This window comes from Oncorhynchus gorbuscha, unplaced genomic scaffold (genome assembly GCF_021184085.1).
Source record: "Oncorhynchus gorbuscha isolate QuinsamMale2020 ecotype Even-year unplaced genomic scaffold, OgorEven_v1.0 Un_scaffold_1228, whole genome shotgun sequence".
Taxonomy (NCBI): Eukaryota; Metazoa; Chordata; class Actinopteri; order Salmoniformes; family Salmonidae; genus Oncorhynchus; species Oncorhynchus gorbuscha.
The window spans coordinates 132,797-140,000 of record NW_025746066.1 but is presented as its reverse complement, the minus strand read 5'-3'; positions in this window follow the sequence as shown (position 1 = coordinate 140,000).

The following is a 7,204-nucleotide window of genomic DNA, read 5'->3' as shown; positions in this document are numbered from 1 at the left end:
CTACAGTCATACCCTACAGTCACACCCTACATTCATACCCTACAGCCACACCCTACAGTCATACCCTACAGCCATACCCTACAGCCATACCCTACAGTCATACCCTACAGTCATACCCTACAGCCATACCCTACAGCCACACCCTACAGCCATACCCTACAGTCATACCCTACAGCCATACCCTACAGACATACCCTACAGACAAACCCTGCAGTCATACCCTGCAGACAAACCCTCAGTCATACCCACAGTCTGTCATACCCTACAGTCATACCCTATAGTCATGTCACTCCCTACAGTCATACCCTATAGTCATGTAACACTACAGTCATACCCTACAGTCACACCCTACATTCATACCCTACAGCCACACCCTACAGTCATACCCTACAGCCATACCCTACAGCCATACCCTATAGACTTAACCTACAGTCATACCCTACAGCCTTACCCTACAGCCATACCCTACAGCCATACCCTACAGCCATACCCTATAGACTTACCCTACAGTCATACCCTATAGCCATACCCTACAGTCATACCCTACAGCCATACCCTACAGTCATACCCTATAGTCTTACCCTACAGCCATACCCTACAGCCATACCCTACAGTCATACCCTATAGCCATACCCTACAGCCATACCCTATAGTCATACCCTACAGTCATACCCTACAGCCATACTGACTTGCCTAGTAAAATAAAGGTGAAATAAAATTATTTTACTTGTCTTAATAAAAAATGTTTATTTCTTATCAAGAGGGCAAAATTAAATATTCCTGAACTGTAGGCTACACATTTGATTTTTGAAACTAAATCGTGGTTGTGTTTTATTTGGAATCAAAAAATAATGTATTCTCATAAAGTTATTTAAAGTTGCACAAAATATATTATAATAATATATTTTTTAAATCATGTTCGTGGTTAGGCTGGTAGTTAAAATCCAATCAAATGATATCCCATGTTTGATAAACAACAGGTGTACACTAACAGTGAACAGCTGATTGAACAGTCATTTTCCAAAAGCACAGAGTTAAAGATAAAGATTCAAAAATAGATAAATAGAAAGTGACAGGAGGAATAAATACTGAATAACGAATAACCATAACAAGTAAAACAACATAACTATATACAGGAAGTACCAGGTAATAACATGGCTATATACAGGAAGTACCAGGTAATAACATGGTTATATACAGGAAGTACCAGGTAATAACATGGCTATATACAGGAAGTATCAGGTAATAACATGGCTATATACAGGAAGTACCAGGTAATAACATGGCTATATACAGGAAGTACCAGCTAATAACATGGCTATATACAGGGAGTACCAGGTAATAACATGGCTATATACAGGAAGTACCAGGTAATAACATGGCTATATACAGGAAGTATCAGGTAATAACATGGCTATATACAGGAAGTATCAAGCTAATAACATGGCTATATACAGGAAGTACCAGGTAATAACATGGCTATATACAGGAAGTACCAGGTAATAATATGGCTATATACAGGAAGTACCAGGTAATAACATGGTTATATACAGGAAGTACCAGGTAATAACATGGTTATATACAGGAAGTACCAGGTAATAACATGGTTATATACAGGAAGTACCAGGTAATAACATGGCTGTATACAGGGAGTACCAGGTAATAACATGGCTATATACAGGAAGTACCAGGTAATAACATGGCTATATACAGGAAGTACCAGGTAATAGCATGGTTATATACAGGAAGTACCAGGTAATAACATGGCTGTATACAGGGAGTACCAGGTAATAACATGGTTATATACAGGAAGTACCAGGTAATAACATGGCTATTTCCAGGAAGTACCAGGTAATAACATGGCTGTATACAGGGAGTACCAGGTAATAACATGGCTATATACAGGAAGTACCAGTACTGAGTGGATGTGCAGGGTACCAGATTATTGAGGTAGATATGTACATATAGGTAGTAGATAATGGAGATCCTATTTTATCTTGAGGTCGTTGATTGTCAGAAAAGTCAAAACCTTCAGGATAAAGATCTCTTGAATCATAAACAGTGCATTATGGAACATATTTGGGGTAAAGGGGGGTGCTTCCGATGTATTTGGTGTATTTGGATGGAACATGTTTTGGGGTAAAGGGGGTACTTCCGATCCGAGTGTGTTTGGGGTAAAGGGGGTGCTTCTGATCCGAGTGTGTTTGGGGTAAAGGGGGTGCTTCCGATCCGAGTGTATTTGGGGTAAAGGGGGGTGCTTCCGATCCGAGTGTATTTGGATGGAACATGTTTGGGGTAAAGGGGGTGCTTCCGATCCGAGTGTGTTTGGATGGAACATGTTTGGGGTAAAGGGGGTGCTTCCGATCCGAGTGTGTTTGGATGGAACATGTTTGGGGTAAAGGGGGTGCTTCCGTTCTGAGTGTATTTGGGGTAAAGGGGGTGCTTCCGATCCGCCACACAACGTGTAGGATGTGTTTGGGGTAAATGGGGGTGCTTCCGATCCGAGTGTCTTTGGGGTAAAGGGGGTGCTTCCGATCCGAGTGTGTTTGGGGTAAAGGGGGTGCTTCCGATCCGAGTGTGTTTGGGGTAAAGGGGGTGCTTCCGATCCGAGTGTCTTTGGGGTAAAGGGGGTACTTCCGATCCGAGTGTGTTTGGGGTAAAGGGGGTGCTTCCGATCCGAGTGTCTTTGGGGTAAAGGGGGTGCTTCCGATCCGAGTGTCTTTGGGGTAAAGGGGTGTGCTTCCGATCCGAGTGTATTTGGGGTAAAGGGGGTGCTTCCGATCCGAGTGTATTTGGGGTAAATGGGGGTGCTTCCGATCCGAGTGTCTTTGGGGTAAAGGGGGTGCTTCCGATCCGAGTGTCTTTGGGGTAAAGGGGTGTGCTTCCGATCCGAGTGTATTTGGGGTAAAGGGGGTGCTTCCGATCCGAGTGTATTTGGGGTAAAGGGGGTGCTTCCGATCCGAGTCTGTCTGTCTGATTTGGGGTTGGCAGCCACACAACGATGAGCTCTGTCTGTCTGTCTGCCAGTCGGCAGCCACACAACGATGAGCATCTAGCTGTCTGTCTGTCTGAGCGCTCTGTCTGTCTGTCTGTCTGTCTGTCTGTCTGTCTGTCTGTCTGTCAAAGGGGGTGCTTCCGATCCGAGTGTATTTGGGGTAAAGGGGGTGCTTCCGATCCGAGTGTATTTGGGGTAAAGGGGGTGCTTCCGATCCGAGTGTATTTGGGGTAAATGGGGTGCTTCCGATCCGAGTGTATTTGGGGTAAAGGGGGTGCTTCCGATCCGAGTGTATTTGGGGTAAAGGGGGTACTTCCGATCCGAGTGTATTTGGGGTAAAGGGGGTGCTTCCGATCCGAGTGTATTTGGGGTAAATGGGGTGCTTCCGATCCGAGTGTATTTGGGGTAAATGGGGGTACTTCCGATCCGAGTGTATTTGGGGTAAATGGGGTACTTCCGATCCGAGTGTATTTGGGGTAAAGGGGGTACTTCCGATCCGAGTGTATTTGGGGTAAATGGGGGTACTTCCGATCCGAGTGTATTTGGGGTAAATGGGGTGCTTCCGATCCGAGTGTATTTGGGGTAAAGGGGGTACTTCCGATCCGAGTGTATTTGGGGTAAATGGGGGTACTTCCGATCCGAGTGTATTTGGGGTAAATGGGGGTGCTTCCGATCCGAGTGTATTTGGGGTAAAGGGGGTACTTCCGATCCGAGTGTATTTGGGGTAAAGGGGGTACTTCCGATCCGAGTGTATTTGGGGTAAAGGGGGTGCTTCCGATCCGAGTGTATTTGGGGTAAATGGGGTGCTTCCGATCCGAGTGTATTTGGGGTAAATGGGGGTACTTCCGATCCGAGTGTATTTGGGGTAAATGGGGTACTTCGATCCGAGTGTATTTGGGGTAAATGGGGGTACTTCCGATCCGAGTGTATTTGGGGTAAATGGGGTACTTCCGATCCGAGTGTATTTGGGGTAAATGGGGTACTTCCGATCCGAGTGTATTTGGGGTAAATGGGGGTGCTTCCGATCCGAGTGTATTTGGGGTAAAGGGGGTACTTCCGATCCGAGTGTATTTGGGGTAAAGGGGGTACTGTCTTCGATCCGAGTGTATTTGGGGTAAAGGGGGTGCTTCCGATCCGAGTGTATTTGGGGTAAATGGGGGTGCTTCCGATCCGAGTGTATTTGGGGTAAATGGGGGTACTTCCGATCCGAGTGTATTTGGGGTAAAGGGGGTGCTTCCAATCCGAGTGAATTTGGGGTAAATGGGGGTGCTTCCGATCCGAGTGTATTTGGGGTAAATGGGGGTACTTCCGATCCGAGTGTATTTGGGGTAAATGGGGGTACTTCCGATCCGAGTGTATTTGGGGTAAATGGGGGTACTTCCGATCCGAGTGTATTTGGGGTAAATGGGGGTACTTCCGATCCGAGTGTATTTGGGGTAAATGGGGTACTTCCGATCCGAGTGTATTTGGGGTAAATGGGGGTACTTCCGATCCGAGTGTATTTGGGGTAAAGGGGGGTACTTCCGATCCGAGTGTATTTGGGGTAAATGGGGTACTTCCGATCCGAGTGTATTTGGGGTAAAGGGGGGTGTTCCGATCCGAGTGTATTTGGGGTAAAGGGGGTGCTTCCGATCCGAGTGTATTTGGGGTAAATGGGGTATTTCCGATCCGAGTGTATTTGGGGTAAATGGGGTACTTCCGATCCGAGTGTATTTGGGGTAAATGGGGGTACTTCCGATCCGAGTGTATTTGGGGTAAATGGGGTACTTCCGATCCGAGTGTATTTGGGGTAAATGGGGGTACTTCCGATCCGAGTGTATTTGGGGTAAAGGGGGTGCTTCCGATCCGAGTGTATTTGGGGTAAATGGGGGTACTTCCGATCCGAGTGTATTTGGGGTAAAGGGGGTGCTTCCGATCCGAGTGTATTTGGGGTAAAGGGGGTGCTTCCGATCCGAGTGTATTTGGGGTAAATGGGGGTACTTCCGATCCGAGTGTATTTGGGGTAAATGGGGGTACTTCCGATCCGAGTGTATTTGGGGTAAATGGGGTACTTCCGATCCGAGTGTATTTGGGGTAAATGGGGGTACTTCCGATCCGAGTGTATTTGGGGTAAATGGGGGTACTTCCGATCAGAGTGTATTTGGGGTAAATGGGGGTGCTTCCGATCCGAGTGTATTTGGGGTAAATGAGGTACTTCCGATCCGAGTGTATTTGGGGTAAAGGGGGTACTTCCGATCCGAGATGTATTTGGGGTAAAGGGGGTACTTCCGATCCGAGTGTATTTAGATGTAATTCCCTTTTCTTTCTTTTACATTTATCTGACCCCCTTTTCTCCCCAATTTTGTGGTATCCAATTATTAGTAGTTACTATCTTGACTATCGCCACAACTCCCGTAAGGGCTCGGGAGAGACGATTAGGTCGAAAGCCATAGATACTCTGAAACACAACCCAACCAAGCTGCACTGCTTCTTTAACACGCGCGCATCCAACCCGGAATGCTGGTATATGCTGGTAAGAGATACTAATTAGAGATACTGGTAAGAGATACTGATTCGAGATACTGGTAAGAGATACTGATTCGAGATACTGATTCGAGATACTGGTAAGAGCTACTGATAATAGATACTGGTAAGAGATACTAATTAGAGATACTGGTAAGAGATACTGATTCGAGATACTGGTAAGAGCTACTGATAATAGATACTGGTAAGAGATACTGATATAAGATACTGGTAAGAGATACTGATTAGAGATACTGGTAAGAGATACTGATTCGAGATACTGGTAAGAGATACTAATTAGAGATACTGGTAAGAGATACTGATAATAGATACTGGTAAGAGATACTGATTAGAGATACTGGTAAGAGATACTGATAATAGATACTGGTAAGAGATACTGATTAGAGATACTGGTAAGAGCTACTGATTAGAGATACTGGTAAGAGATACTGATAATAGATACTGGTAAGAGCTAGTGGTAAGAGATGCTGGTAAGAGCTACTCGTAGGAGCTACAGATAAGAGATACTGTAGGCTTAATCAAGCTAGTCGTCTTCATTACTTTCTTCTATACTGGCACCAAAAGTTTAAAACGTTTTGATAGGAGGCAGAATATGATTGGACCTTCAAATAATTGGCATCCACATTACTCTTACAGAATTTCCATGTGGACGAGGCTTCACGTGGACGAGGATTCAGGTGGGCGAGGTTTCACGTGGGCGAGGACCCACGCGGGCGAGGAACCACGCGGGCGAGGAACCACGCGGGCGAGGAACCACGCGGGCGAGGAACCATGCGGGCGAGGACTCACTTGGGTGAGGTTTCACGTGGGCGAGGATTCAGGTGGGCGAGGACCCACGCGTGAGAGGACTCACGTGGGTGAGGTTTCACGTGGGCGAGGAACCACGCGGGCGAGGACTCACATGGGTGAGGTTTCACGTGGGCGAGGACCCATGCGGGAGAGGTCTCACGTGGGTGAGGTTTCACGTGGGCGAGGAACCACGCAGGCGAGGACTCACGTGGGCGAGGTCTCACGTGGTCGAGGTCTCACGTGGGTGAAGATATTGGAAGTTTTATCACAGCTTACTGGATGACATCCTGTTTTGAACCAAGAGGAAGGAACATTGGTAGTTTAAAATGTGCCTGTAGAGCTCATGCAGTTCAATACAAACTATTATGGGTAAAAGAGTTCATGTTAACAAATTAAATAGAAGAACTAACAGCACAGATAGACAGCAATAAAAACTGTACCATAGAGGCACAGAACGAGTTAGAGGGAAAACAAAAAGACATGGAATAACTTATTCAACAAAGATCCTGTGTAACATATTATAAAAATAAAGCTAATTGGATGGAAAATGGGGAGAAATTGAACCAAATTATTTTAGAATCTTCAACATAGAAATTCGACCAAAAATAATTTACAGAAAATTGTTACAAATTACGGAGTCATCCATGATTCACGAAACGATACTTTGAAAGAGGAAGCTAAATATTTTAAGCATATGTTCTCTTTTCAGTCTCCTCCATTTCCACTAACTGAAGTTAATTGGAAGGACTTTTTTCCTAATAGTGGTGTAAAATTAGCACCTGTACAGAAAGACTTGTATGATGGCCAAATTGCAGAGGAGGTATGTATTGATGCAATGAAAGCCTTTAGGCCAGGGAAAACTCCAGGGCTGGATGGCACACCAGTTGGGGTAAATGA